This window comes from Amblyomma americanum, chromosome 1 (genome assembly GCF_052857255.1).
Source record: "Amblyomma americanum isolate KBUSLIRL-KWMA chromosome 1, ASM5285725v1, whole genome shotgun sequence".
In the NCBI taxonomy this organism is placed as follows: domain Eukaryota; kingdom Metazoa; phylum Arthropoda; class Arachnida; order Ixodida; family Ixodidae; genus Amblyomma; species Amblyomma americanum.
The window spans coordinates 221,639,082-221,654,648 of NC_135497.1; the positions used below are offsets into that span (position 1 = coordinate 221,639,082).

The 15,567-nt window shown below is 48.5% G+C and overlaps 1 protein-coding gene and 2 pseudogenes across 1 annotated transcript in view; 2 read left to right on the top strand and 1 right to left on the bottom strand.

Moving 5' to 3' along the window:
* The window catches only part of LOC144114660 (lysosomal alpha-mannosidase-like), a 346,286-nt gene that overhangs the window by 276,534 nt on the left and 54,185 nt on the right, over nucleotides 1-15,567 (top strand). The window lies entirely within an intron of this gene.
* On the bottom strand, nucleotides 3,115-3,235 carry LOC144116810 (U2 spliceosomal RNA; annotated as a pseudogene).
* LOC144116784 (U2 spliceosomal RNA) lies at nucleotides 5,353-5,492 on the top strand (annotated as a pseudogene).

A 15,567-nucleotide genomic window follows, 5' to 3' on the forward strand; every position in this document is an offset into this window, starting at 1 on the left:
ATTCGATGTTGTACACTTAAGTTCATTATATCTGAGGTCAGACACGGAAGTTCTTTATATCTGAGGTGGTATTTGGCTTCGTTATAGCGGAGATAACTCACGAAAGTTCGTTATATCCGAGGTGGCATACTGCTACCTGCCACGGTGGGCAGGTGGCCCGCCGAGTTGTGGGCAACCTGCTGTCCACTGGCTACCGACAGACAGCGGTCTCCATTTCCGCTTGCGCAGACCCTTGTAATAATAACGCATTAAACAAAAAAATTGGCGAAGCCATTGGCGTCGGGCTGAACTGTTTTCGTGACGTAATCATTCGCTTTCATAATGTTGGCTGAGGTACAGCTAGCAGCGCAATCAGCGGCCCATGTCCCTATAGTCAAGCCCGTATCACCAGGTGGACTCAGACAGACGGCTTTCATCAGCACAAAAAACACCTAAAACTAGCGCACCACACTTTCTGAAATGACGTGACGGATGACGTCACCAGCATGTTTCGAGAGAGTGATATCTGAACAGCAGTAATGCGCGAAGGTACCAACTGAAGATTCTATTACCCAGACTCTACATAGACTAGAGCAGAACACACGCACAAAAATAAAAACAAAATGAATCAGCAAGGAGTGGTCCCGTACGCCGGAACTGCTTCCCTAAAGGTTGGCCATGGAGTAGCACAGGCGGTCTTTCGCCTCCTTCTCTCCTGCTTTTCACTGCCATTGCCGGCCTTTCCTCTCCTCCCGCCATTTCTACCGCAATAAAAACCGGGCTTCCTACCGGTGCGGGCGGTGCTCCAAGTCACACGTCATCAAGCTCGGATTTTCAGTTATTCCTCCCCGCGGGGCGCGCAACTCGACATGACGTTGTCTTTGCCGCTCTGATAGTTTTGTGCGCTTTCTTGTTTGCCATCGCTTGCTACGGCTTCCGCCGTTCATTGCCTCCCAGTGACTGTTCGGGGCATTTTAAGGAAGCCGGGCAACAGCGGTTGGGCCTTCTTACGCAGAAGAATATGAAGAGGATTTCAAACCACCAGAGGAGAGGACGAGGCACCTCTTGAGCGAGATTGTGCTGTGGTGCTCCTTTGAAGTGGACTGATGTGCGGTAAATTAGGTACAGCCCGTTTGTGGAATCTAGCCTGGTTCAGAAGCTGCGTCGGCGCCAGTGAAATCGGCTGTGAGCGCTGAGTAGCTTGGGCTTGGTCGTGATTCCGGTTCTGCTTCCCGTCGCTCTTGGTGAACGCTGGCTTCGACACGGTGATATAATAATAATTGGTTTTTGGGGAAAGGGAATGGCGCAGTATGTCTCGTATATCGTTGGACACCTGAACCGAGCCGTAAGGGAAGGGATAGAGGAGGGAGTGAAAGAAGAAAGGAAGAAAGAGGTGCCGTAGTGGAGGGCTCGGGAATGAGTTCGACCACCTGGGGATCTTTAACGTGCACTGACATCGCACAGCACACAGGCGCCTTAGCGTTTCGCCTCCATAAAAACGCAGCCGCCGCGGTCGGGTTCGAACCCGGGAACTCCGGATCAGGAGACGAATGCCCTAATCACTGAGCCACCGCGGCGGGTACGACACGGTGCCCGACCTCGAATATACAGTATACCGCCACACAGCACCAGATTCAGCTTCCTATCGAGACACCCTAGGTTGCTGCATGTGCTTTTGATACGGCACATCATCATTCTCCTCCGTGAATAGTGCACCACAGATTCCTGCAATTGATTCTGTTCATGGGTACTTGAGGTATTGAAATATATCATAAATCAAAAATAAAAATAACGAAAGGGATCTTTAACGTGCACTGACATCGCACAGCACACGGGCGCCTTAGCGTTTTTTTATGGGCGAAAAACGCTAAGGCGCCCGTGTACTGTGCGATGCCAGTGCACGTTAAAGATCCCCAGGTGGTCGAAATTATTCCGGAGCCCTCCACTACGGCCCCTATTTCTTCCTTTATTCTTTCACTCCCTCCCTTATCCCTTCCCTTACGGCGCGGTTCAGGTGTCCAACGAGATATGAGACATACTGCGCCATTTCCTTTCCTCAAAAACCAATTGTTATTATTAAGTTTAAAGCTGCCAAGTTACTAATAATAATAATAATTGGTTTTTTGGGGAAAGGAAATGGCGCAGTATCTGTCTCATATATCGTTGGACACCTGAACTCCGCCGTAAGGGAAGGGATAAAGGAGGGAGTGAAAGAAGAAAGGAACAAGAGGTGCCGTAGTGGAGGGCTCCGGAATAATCTCGACCACCTGGGGATCTTTAACGTGCACTGACATCGCACAGCACACGGGCGCCTTAGCGTTTTTCCTCCATAAAAACGCAGCCGCCGCGGTCGGGTTCGAACCCGGGAACTCCGGATCAGTAGTCGAGCGCCCTAACCACTGAGCTACCGCGGCGGAGGCTCCACTTGGCGCACCCCTACGCTCAGCTGAAACTCCAAGTCCAGCATGAGCACTTTATTGCGGATGTTTTGTGCTTCATCGTTAGTGAATGTAAGCTAGAAATATTTTTTATGCGAAAGCTTTACTATAGTCGGATACAACTCTAGAACAAAGCGGAATTTCCCTGTCAAAGGACCCCTTCCACCCAACGGCGTCGGTCCATTATCATGAGCCCCGTGAGCAATGCATCGGAGTGGCAATATAAAGGGGATATGAGTGCCCTCCCCCTCTATGGTCGGGGATAATCTCCCCCCTCCCTTGTTACGCCACCCTCTGCGTTGTCACGCTAGCAGGTTCATGAGAATCGGCCGACGCCATTGGATGGAAGGGGGTCGTTTGACAGGGAAAATTCCGCTTCGTTCTAGAGTTGTATCCGACTACAGTCCCATCGCAGATGGTACAGAAAATCCCAGCGATGGCAAGACAAACGGGGTGACGTAATCAGGCAACCTTATGACGCACACAGCAAGCCGAACAGACAGTTATTTTAGATGTCTGTCTGTCTGTCTGTCCGTCTGTCTGTCTGTCTGTCCGTCTGTCTGTCGTTGCCAGGAAGAAAGAAAAGGAAAGTGCACAGGCCTGCCCACTGGCTCAAGCCGAGCCACAATCACTACCACGTGCAGATAGTAGGAGAGTTGAAAGATGGGATAGAAAGACAGGATAGTAAAGACGCGCTAAAGACAAGGCCGATCCCGGAGGCAGTGCAATACCGGGACAACCGGCGGCGGAAGTGAAGCAACCTTCAAACTTTCCGCCGCATTGTCAAAAATAAGTCCAATTGGACCCGTAACAGATATTCTACAGAGTCCGGACATGTTATTTCAGATGTCTTACGTCTATATATACTCGCCACTTTCCGATCTTCATATGGCGCCAGTTTTCCCGACATTCGTACCAAATTTGTGACGCAACCCATCATCATACAGCGTTTCGGGTGGTGCCATACGATTTCTCGTTGCGTATAGTTTGCATGTTATAGTGAAATTGGAGGCTAGCTTGCGATAGGGATTCAAACCGACCGACGACATATGCACCTTCAATTGTATGCCGTCCCAGGATTTTGTATCACAACTGTGGTGCAACCGTTCGTTGTACAGTGGTCCGGGTGGTGTCATACGCGCGCGCGTGTGTGTGGGCGTTCCAAACGACCAAACGTGTACGTCTTGCGTCCACGACATGCAAACTCGGCTAATCTCATCGCCATGCAGCGAGAGTGTCCGAAAGTTTGCCGTCTGGTGCGCAACCAATACGCAAACACAAACTCGTAGAAGAGAAATTTAATGTATGTACAAATATTACGCGTAAACAGTGCACCCAGGGACAGTAATGCTTTCGCATTACCACATGTAAGCAGTCTTAAGTGTCTCTGCCGGATTTTGAAGCGAAAAGCTTCACTACGCTAGTCAATACCGCGCTTCGCGCGAGCTGGCGTATATCGGAGCACGAGTGACGTCACGCACGGCGCAGGTGGCCGCCGCCGACTCTTTCTCTCTCTCTCTCTCTCACTCCCTAGTGACTACTGCGCATGCACCACTAGTAGCATTGAGCCACTGGTGTTCCCTGATCTCGTTCTTCTTTCCCTCCCTCCTTTATCCCTTCCTTTACGGCGAGGTTCGGGTGTCCACCGAGATATGTGAGACGGTTACTGTGCCATTTCCTTTCCTTTGCCAAGATTCTGGGTCCGTGGAGTAAGCCTTCATCGCAGAGGACAGCTTTGCAAGCACTTTTCAAGTTCTTGAAGGACTCAGGACTGAGTGCGAGATTGTGAAAAATCAGTGTGTGCCCTGTGTACCCTGCAAGTAACGGCCAACGGACGTATGGAAAAGTGATCATATCCCTTTGTTCTCTCTCCTTTCTATCTCTCCCTCCGTTCCCCTTCCCACGTGTAGGGTAGCAAATCGGGCGCTGCCTAGTTAACCTCCCTGCCTTTCTGTCTTTCTCTCTATCTCTCTCCTTTCCTCAAAAACCAAACAAAGCAAGTGAGTTGACGGCGTTCATAGAGTTCTTCGGCGTTGACAACTTTGCAGGGGACGTTCATTTTCACGGAAGGCGCAAACCGGCTCCGTGGCTCTGTGGAGACATCAATTTCGCTTCCATATACGTGGCTTGATAGTTCAACTGCAGAAGCCTGCTTTGATTGCGTTCCGCACACTGGATAGTCAGCGCGCCGTCCCAACCACGCTGGGAGGTGGCATGCAGCGCTAATGCATTCTGGCCACATCTCGCTCTCTCAACACCGCCACATGTTATAAAACACAAATGAGGCGTCCGCATATCCAGGGAGCCAGTTATGCGCCTTTCCTTTCCTCGAAGGCATCGCCGTCTAGTACATTGTCAACGCCAACGCCAATGAACACAATGAACGCCGACATCTTTCGCTTTGTATATCCTGGATTATCTGAGCTAATCTACATTAATTTTTTGTTTTCTGTTGAATTGCTTTTGTGTAACTTGCTATAGTGGCACCCCTTACATAAGCTAGTCAGCAAAGAATAAAATACACACCATATACCGGGCATTTTATCATGAAGCTAGCCAGAGTAAAATTTACTTCCCCACTCACGATTCTTTCAAGACCGATAAACAGCGCGAAACCAAGACGGGAGAAGAAAAGAACACAGCAACAGAAGCGCTGACTTCCAAGTCCTAACCGTTTACATTTCTTTCCGATGCACGGCGCATGTGCACGCACGAAACGCGAACGCAAAAAAGAATGCGTGCGCATGAAACAGGAGCATCACTTGAACTATCGAAAAAAAAAGAATGCACGTTTTGATGTGAACGGATTTCAACAAAGAATTGAGCTTTTTTACTGTTTTCATCACCCTGGTGGGCGTTCGTTTTCCTTTCTATTCTAGCGCTTCGCGTGTGTACGTATACCGTGCGTCGACAAGAAATATAAACAGCTGAGACGATGTCCGGACCCCGTAGAGTATCTGTTACGGGTCCAATTTAGACTTATTTTTGGAAATGTGGCGGAGAGTTTGAAGGATGCTTCACTCCCGCCACCGGTTGGCCCGGTACTGCACTACCGCCGGGATCGGTCTTGTCTTTAGCGCGTCTTTACTATCCTGTCTTTCTATCCCATCTTTCAACTCTCGTACTATCTGCACGTGGTAGCGATTGTGGCTCGGCTTGAGCCAGTGAGCAGGCCTGTGCACTTTCCTTTTCTTTCTTCCTGGCAGCAACAGACAAAACAGTTGGAAGTGAGCGCTTGTGTTGCTGTGTGCTCTTTATTGCCCCTTCTTAGTTCCGCGCTTTTTAGCCGTTATGAACGAACAGCTCGCCCAAGAAGCTTCAATTCTACGAGACTGCTCTGGAAGTTAATTCACCTTTCGACAAAAGGCATGGACGTGAAAGCTTCCATCACTTGCGCTGAGTGAGCTTACAACATCGTTTTGCGTTATACAGCCATGAATTTTTTTCATCAGATGTTGCAGACGTTCCGTTGGCGCATATTGTTGCAAGTCGACGTCGACAGCGTTTAGCGCTCTCCAAACAGTGCCCAGAACCTACTCATGTTATTAACTCGTAAGGGCGGGTTCAAATACCGCCGCATATACATTCCTACTCTTATTGGCTGTTCCTGCCGTAGTAATCTTGACATTCGACCGATGGCGCTTTGTAGCAGTGATCAGTCTTTTCGCTGTTCAAAAGAGGGCGCCGGCTAGAATTCACTATCATCACCAGCAGGCTGCACGCCACAAGAAAGGGGTGCGTTTATTACGCGAAGGGGAAAAAATTATACTTTTTGACAGCGGATGCTGGGGGTGCGTTCGTTATGCGAGTGCGTTCATTACGCGAGTAAAAATGGTATAACATTGTTTTCCTCGTGCGTAGTGAGGAGGGGCAGGTTATTGACGCGATATCTTGTGAGAGGCCACATCAGTTAGGGTGCGAGAATTTTGGAGTGCGGCAGCTGATAGTCTGGTGCGAATGGGCATGCACACGCGGTGGGATCCTCGATTCGGGGAAACAGTGTACGGTGCATAACCTATTGGGACTTCTGAAAAATGTGCGAAATAGGCGAAGGCTAGTGATGCGACGAGGAACAGCAAGGGCCAAGAGATATTATTATTTCTTTTGGTGATGACGTCCTGACATTGTCAGACAATTACGAGGGTATTTGGCGTGCATGGATAGGAACCTCGGTGCGCATGCTTTTGAAGAGGCTTTAGAGCGCCTGCATTTAGATACGCTTGGTGGGGTCTGCGGACAGCACAGGCGTGTTCAACTTTACAATGCATATGCTGTTCGAGAATAGAGCGCATAAGTATTTCGTGGCATTAACACAGCGTATTAGGCGAGTTGGTAGGTTTGCATGGTGATCGCTAGCTATAAGGACAGTGCAAGAGCGAAAGAAGAGGCGTGTCCCGTCCGTCTTTTTTTCTCTGTTGCATCGTCCTTTTAGTTGGCTTCCACCATGCATGCACAGTGCATAAGCGACGTTTTGGTGTATCCTGATGTTTTATTTGTCACCAGAACGGTCTGCCGCACTTTTTACTGATCGAAAACAGGGTAACCGCCGGTCGTTAACGTTTTCGTGAAGAACACAATTCAATCCGCAGCGAACCGCAGGTTCCTATAGCACGGGACCATTGGGAGCCTTATAATCGAAAACAGTGCATTCATGAGAACAGGCTATACGCGCAATGCGGAAGCAACAGCTGGCTGTGGAAGCTGCATTCTTGAAGACTCCACAGAATTCATCATATATGTCATGGTGGCTGAAACCTGGTTTTCGGATTTAAGCTTAGCCGACTATAAGGAGCAGCGTTTCCGGCATGAATCATGCCCAGCAATTCTGGATAAATGCATTTTTGAGCGGGTTTACAAACGCAATTTTTTTAAATAATGATGATTTCACTCTAACAATCAACATATCCGCAGATCACTCCGACCGCAGTCTGGTATTTTTTTTTCTATCCACGTTTTTGCTATCGACAAAACCGCCCCCCCCCCCCCCCCCCCCTCCATTGGTTTTCTATGGCAGTCTTAACTGTTTGATGCTATCGCTGGAAACTTTAAAAGAAATATTTTGCTACATATCAGAATAATAGACCATTACCTTCAGTATTTCTCTAACAATGTCTTACAATATTGCAATTTTTTAAATTTTTTTCCCGAAAAAGCTGGACGTGAGAGTCGCTGAGGCCACGTCGTAAAAATACATTCATGCCATCTCTAATAATGTCCTTAAAAGACTACGATACTTACATCGCTAAACAGTGTGTCGCTCCTCAAGTCACTAAACTTTCTACATATGAAACACTCATTCGCCACATTCTCGAATATGGTTGTGTTTGTTGGAACATATATGCGCAATTAGTGCCTCGGGTTTCACTATTCACAGTGTCGGGTCTTTTTTCATAGAAAGCATACTAGTGAAGGTGGAGTAGATTTTCAATTAAGGCGTAATTACAAATTAGCATCCACGTGAGTGCCGCCACAGGGTTATGAAGGAAAGCTATATAGCTTTCCAGGGCGAATTTTTCAACTGCGCAGCTTCTTCTTTCCTTTGTAGTCGCTTGGCTACGCTCGAGTGGATGCTAATGAGTAATTACTCCCTAATTGAGAGCATACCAGAGTTGCGGTCAGGATAAACGCAATGGTTATAAAGGAGTTTGGCAGTGCATTCTAGCCCAAACGCTATACCCGGTTCGCTGCTGACAACTACAGCCTGAGCATAGCGCATTAAGCCGCGTCTTTGGTCTTATTTACGGGAAAATGTTGAACGCTTGCTTCGGTCGCAATTTATATTCAGTACACGCTTACAAGTATAGTACATGCACCCTACTTTACAGCACTGGCCGATGTCAGACGCCTTGAAACGCCACTAAAGCAAACGTGTTGAAATGGCTAAATGGTGCGGCACCCTGCGCGCCTGCGCAGTGGCAGTCGCCGCAGTTATGATGCAGCCGAGGCGGAGCGTCGTGCTTTGAACGATGCACGTATGAGGGAGAGCAGAGCCGCGAACGTTGGGCGGGTCGGACAGAGGACGAAGGTTCTCGGGAAGCTGCTCACAAATGTGCTTCGCGAGAAGGTGCTCGAGTTCGTGCTAACACATTCACCGCAAAACACTCGTTGTAATCTCCAAAACAGAAACACAACCGTCACGTATATTCATGCGTGGCCTCCACATTCGAAGCAGATGCAACAATTGTAAATGCACAATGTGGGCGAGCTACCTTTGATGATCCACATTTTTACGGGTGCATTGATTTTTCTTTTTACTCTCAGCTGTGGAACTACGCGGATTGCGCAGATTTCGTCATTCTATACGAAAAGCTGGATCCGCTGCTTTATAATGATGAAGAAATCTTATCCTTTGGCGCATTTAAATCGGCGATCCAGAGCCGCTCTCCGAATCTGCGAAGTTTAAGGATATCCATGAAGGTCCAATCAAAACTGAGAATCTTAATCCAAATGGCCTATTGAAACACGATCTTCGGTTTCGCGGGGCAGGGAAACTTGCTCCTAATCGCCGATTGGAATGTGTCATTGGCTAAGATTAGTTTACCCGTGTGTGCATACACCGGCGTAAACATTTAGCGCACTTCAACGTTCGCTTTGCAGGCAGATAAGTATAGGTATCGCGTAAACCATGTTTCCGACGTCTGTCAACAAAAGGTGAAGCAGCCACCGTGGGGCTAGTTGGTGTCACATTGTAGCGGAAAATGCTCTAAATGATTGATTAGTGGTTATCATAGGCAAGGAATGCACGGGAAGGCGATAAAAGTTGCTCCTTCTGTTCCGTTGCTCCTTTTTATTTTTTGCAGCACTTACTTTGTTCACCTTGTCTAACGACATCGCGCGTCTTAGGACACAACGACGCTTGCGAGACGTGCATATAGATGCGTTCCTGGACACGCGCAGGTCGACGCAACGACCGTGCTTCGCTGCAGCGCACGCGGAAAGTAACGGTGTCGGTTCGACGCTATGGGCTCGCAGTTTTCACATCACGTCTTTCGCCACCCTCCTCTCAGCCCGTCCTTCATTAGCGACAGCCCTTCGTTACCGAGGTGCATGAGAGCGTCCGCCTTACGTCTTTTGAAATGTGCCCGCGAGTACAGAGCTGGAAAGCAAAAGCGCGCAAGTCGCGGGGACTTGCGCTTAATTCACGTGCCTGCTCTTGGGCATCGCGCTACACGCACGAGCGCGGAATGCGAAGTTTCTGCTGGGGAGAAATGAAAAAAAGGAATGAACAGAAAGAGAATTCGTTTAGAAGAGCGGGTGGCTGTGAAATTGAATTCGGTGCATCGACCGCGCTTCTTTGAAAAAGCTTCGGCGACAGAGGGATCCCCGCGAAGAGATGGACGAGCTTCTGTCTACGTGGTTTGTGATCGAGTTTCGCCTAGCTCAGACCCCCGCGCTGTTGTCGGCACAGGCTGAGGTTCGTGCTCCTGCTGTGGGAAGTGCGCTGAAATCTCGATGAAAGAGAGGGACCCTCGTTCGGTTCGTTTCGTGCGGTCGTTTGGTTAGCGCGAAGACGCGGCATCTGCAGCTGGTAGCTCCCGCAGGACATTTTTGCGACAACACTTCGTTTTAAGGACTGGGCTTGAAGTCGAAGTTCGCGCTCGGGTCCGAACCACGAATACAGCACGACGCATTGAACCACAGCATCAAGAGCGTACTCAAAAATAGAGAAGGTATCTGGAGCCGTGTTCCATATGCTGCCCCTTTTAAAATGGCCATTTCGCGTCCGTCTGGTCCTCTCTCATTGGTCACTCAGATATTCAGCTACCCGCGGCTTTCAAGCGTCCGTGCATAGCAACCCGGCCATTTGGTGGAAGGCGACCGGACATCATCGTTGGCTACATGTCGCAGCCAATGGCAGCCAGCGCCAGTGGTCAGGTCCGGTCGGCTGCTGTTGACAGAGCGCTGTGATGCACCTCACCAGTGACTGCATAACGCTGTCAATGGCAGCCAGTGGTGAGGACGGGTTGCCAACCGCACAATGGCCCGGTCGCTTTCCACAGACGCTTGAAAGCCGTGGGTATATATAGGTGGCCAATGAGATCATTTTAGAATGGACAGCTTATGAAATATGGCCCATGGAAACGACTACATGTATTCTCTGCTTGTCAGAGCAAGAAGCGAATTAATGAGTGTCCCTTTGAATAAGTCTATAAGCTACTTACCCTACTGGGCGACTTGATAGCGACTTGACTTAGCAGCACGGAACAGAACACAGCAGAAGTGAAGTAAAACAGGAGATGTGCCGGCTACCGACCAATATTTGCTAGTGATAGTGGTATGAAAGGCTCCTTCATATTTAAGAAAAAACACTGTCGATGTGTCGTTGTTTGCTCTAATCGAAAACGCCCGTGTTCTCCTGCGGCAGCCAATGAGGATGTTACCCCTGTAGTCTTGGATCACGTGAGCCATGTTGGGCTGGGAGGAGGCACCATCTGTTGACGCTTCTTCGCTCTGGGAGAGGAAGGCGAGAAGTTCAGGATCTTCTCAGTAAAAGCCTTCTATCACACACACACACCTCAGCAGTACTACTTTATTGAGCGAGCACTGCGCTTGCATGGCACGTGCTCAGGAATGGAAAGCGCAACGCCAAAACAGCTTCCTTCAAGGAAAGGCCTTCTCAAGACTAGACAGCAATATGGACGTACTGGTGCCCTGTGACTGAAAGGTAACTCGTGTGCCAGCTATGCGTCCATGTCGCTGTCATGCCGGATGGAGACTTTTCTCGAAACAGATTTTTTTTTTGCCACTGAGGTTTTGTTAACTGAATGCGCGCCCAAGCAGTTTGTTAATTTAAATAAAGCAGGACGGCATGTATGGTGGAAGGTTTTTGTTTAAAATCTCAGCCAGCGGACAAAGCGCGTTCCGCCTGTTCTCCCTCTGTCTTGGTCTCTTTAGCCCTGGTAAAGTTTGTAAACTTGTCTAGTGAACAGTAATTATGTTTAGCTAGTGATTGTAAAGTCGCTTATTTGATTTCGCGCTCATGCGGTGTCAGCTAGACGCAGCCGAGGTTTGAAAGGTACGAGTCTTGGGTCTTAGGCGTGAAAATTTTTGGTCGAACCTAAAGAGACCAATGCATTTGCTTCTAAGCAGTGTAGCAGGCCTCTTGTGATGCATGCGTGGAAGTTCGAACTTTCGGAAGGCTGAAGACGGGAGTTCATTTCCCCTTCGAGAGATATGGAACTCTGGAGATGAATAACGAGCCACACAGCACGGTCCAGAAGCAAACCCCTAGGACTCAGAACCTTTGACAAAGGGTGGGCATCAATTAACGGTAGATGTCTCGTAGATACTTTCCAACGCCAAGCGTTTAGATGGAACCGCTTTTTTATGTGAAGGCGGATTACATCGTGTCCATGGATGCTGGTAGGTTTGGAAATGTGTTGACGAGTTGTAACCGTTGAAACAAACAATGTCTGCGTGTGCGCCACCAGAATTTATCTACAGTATTGCAATTAGTCAGTTGTTATACGAAAGCCAGTAATCATAGTCTCACATGTGCACAATCGTGAAATGAAACGCAACTGACCGTTCCTGCCGAAGTAAGTATTGGAGATCACACAGAGGAAGCGAAGAAGTACGCCAGATAGAGCTATTTGTGAAGCGCTGTAGTATGCGCAGCTGCGTCGAGAAAAAAAAAAGCCAGCAGACAGACTGAAGACTGCTTACGTGTGAGAAGGCGTAATTCCTCCCGCTAACTCCGTGAACGCAGTCGCCGCGCGCTGCATCGCGATGCAACCCGATGCCACGTAGCTCTGCACGGCTCTACGTAGCCTCCGCTACACCGCCGCACCCCTTCTGATCTGCGCGCTAACTTCGTGACGGCAGTCGCCACCGTACCGCGGCCCGCGCTCCGTCTTTAGGGCATGTCGCGATAGCGAATGGGTTAATGCCCATATATGGAGAATTGGTCTTTGTTTGCTTAACATTAACAGGTGCCATGGAGTCTTCATGCCACTCCTGGCGCAGTGGTGCAGCGGCTAAGCGTTGCGCCACTGCCACGCCATGGCAAGTGCTGCCACAGGTGAGGCTTGTGCGATCCAGGTTGCCCCAAGCAACCACGCGCGACCAATAATTAATTTAACCGCCACCTGCCAGGTTGCACGAGGACGCCACCTTTTATGAATACCATCGAGTGTTATCGCGCGCGAGCGACAGACGCGTTTTCGGTAAATGGGGCAAGTATGTCTTACTCCTTGAAACACTGAAAATGCCGTGCTTCGCACTTTTCTAACTCGTCCATTGGGGCGTGAGCCTGTATGACGTGGCTTCGCGGCCCCAGACTTTGGTCCTCTAGCATACCAAGGCTCACCATTGCAGCCTTATTGGGCCATTGGGAAATAGTTGAACTCGGTACTTTCACTCCTAAATTTCTCTGCGAGATTGTCGAACGGCGCAGACACGGACAATACCCTAAATGACTCCATTCAGCGCTTTTTTTTCCCGCTCTCTTCCTTCGCAGTAAACAGTCATCTCACCATGGAGTTCTTCCCATGCAACGGGCGAGTGTGAAAGGACACTGTGCGTACGCCACTAACGAGGTTCATTAGCGTCCGCATTACGGACGGACACGGCATGCAAATCCGCTTGAACTTCGGGGAAAGCAGTCTCGTGTCCCGACATTACGCGTCTCCGACGGTGATGGAAAACAGGATTAGACCGGCTGCTGCTTTTAGACGTTGCGGACGACGGCCTCGTTGCGAAACGTGGCGTATACCTCCAGCCTGAGCTCGTCGAATCCAAATCAGTCAGCCTCCAGCTTGCAACGCAATCAAACGAATTCGCACTTAACGAAAGAATGAACATTGAACGCTTTGGAAAAATAGCACCCGCTGAATGTCAGCTAATTAAGCAGCAGATATAGCTCTATCAAATGAAAGGTTTCCGTACTGTAGAGAAGGAAAAAGAAAGATACACCTAAACCAAGGAAAAAAAAATATGTACACGCCAGTCCGGTTGATTGCCTATTTGCTGTTCCTCATACCGCCCCCTAGTACGTCGGAGTACTGATGTGACAGTGAGGTGTCCTCACAAGTTTGCGCAAACGGGTGCACCGCAGCAATTGCTTGAAAAGACTGACCAATGTGGCTGATGCGAAGAAAAGGCGCAGGATGCTTCGCTGCGTGCAGTGCTTTCATTTAAGGCGTGAGAGGAAGCCGCGGTTGGAAAGCTTTCACGACTTTGTCCCGACGTTTTGAGGGAACTTAAAATTATTTAAAGGTTGAGAACACCCGCAAAGAACAGACTTAGTGCTGCCACGGGTGCTGAGTGTTGAACAGATAGATTAGCAGTTCGCCTAGGCGCTGGTATATATATATATATATATATTATGGAAACCAACAGTCGCCTACGAAAACCCAGGTGCAAGGGAAATTTTTTTCTATTTTTTTAATTTCTAGTGCCAGTCAATTGCCTTTAAAGAAAATTACTTATAAAGCAGCAGAAAAAACAACCATGCCGCCGGTGGGATCCGAACCCACGACCTCCGAATATCGCGTCCGGTGCTCTTACCAACTGAGCTACGGCGACGGCTGTCCAATCTGCTGCTTTCGTGGGTATTTATGTTTTGCGTGTAAGCGAACCTTGAGAGTGTTCACCAGCGCCACCCTCGTCCATAGCGGTGGACGTAGCACGTCCTGTAATACCGCAAGCATGACGTACAACGTCAAAACGTAGACGCAAGTGTGACGTAGAACGTCGGTGACTGTTGGTTTCCTTAATATGTTTGTCAAACGAGCCCCTCAATTATATATATATACACACCGGACGCGATATTCGGAGGTCGTGGGTTCGGATCCCACCGGCGGCATGGTTGTTTTTTCTGCTGCTTTATAAGTAATTTTCTTTAAGCGATTTATTAATCTAAGTATTATTATCCCACTGATAAGCATAACACATTAAAAAAAAACGTTCCCCTATGCACCTTGGTTTCGGTGACTGTTGGCTCCCTTCATAAATTTCTCAAACGGGCCCCTCATTTCCTTTAACTTGTCTGCTATATATATATATATATATATATATATATATATATATATATATATATATATATATATATATATATATATATATATATATATATATATACAGATAAGTTAAATGAAATGAGGGGCCCGTTTGACAAACTTATTAAGGGAGCTAACAGTCACGGAAACCAAGGTGCTTAGGGGAATGATTTTTTTTTATGTGTTGTGCTTATCAGTGGGATATTATAGTACTTAGATTAATAAATCGCTTAAAGAAAATTACTTACAAAGCAGCAAAAAAAACAACCATGCCGCCGGTGGGATCCGAACCCACGACCTCCGAATATCGCGTCCGGTGCTCTTACCAACTGAGCTACGGCGACGGCTGTCCAATCTGCTGCTCTCGTGGGTATTTATGTTTACTTGTTGTACGCGAACCTTGAGAGTGTTCACCAGCGCCACCCTCGACCATAGCGGCGGACGTAGCACGTCCTGTAATACCGCGAGTGTGACGTGGAACGTCATCTAACGGCGAGGGCGGAAACTGTGCGAGAGCCCTCTTAAGCTACCTATGGCATCAAGACTGCCAGAACCGAGACCCTCGTTAAGCTATTAGCAGATAAGTTAAATGAAATGAGGGGCCCGTTTGACAAACTTATTAAGGGAGCTAACAGTCACGGAAACCAAGGTGCTTAGGGGAATGATTTTTTTGTTATGTGTTGTGCTTATCAGTGGGATATTATAGTACTTAGATTAATAAATCGCTTAAAGAAAATTACTTACAAAGCAGCAGAAAAAACAACCATGCCGCCGGTGGGATCCGAACCCACGACCTCCGAATATCGCGTCCGGTGCTCTTACCAACTGAGCTACGGCGACGGCTGTCCAATCTGCTGCTCTCGTGGGTATTTATGTTTACTTGTTGTACGCGAACCTTGAGAGTGTTCACCAGCGCCACCCTCGACCATAGCGGCGGACGTAGCACGTCCTGTAATACCGCGAGTGTGACGTGGAACGTCATCTAACGGCGAGGGCGGAAACTGTGCGAGAGCCCTCTTAAGCTACCTATGGCATCAAGACTGCCAGAACCGAGACCCTCGTTAAGCTATTAGCAGATAAGTTAAATGAAATGAGGGGCCCGTTTGACAAACTTGTTAAGGGAGCTAACAATCACGGAAACCAAGGTGCTT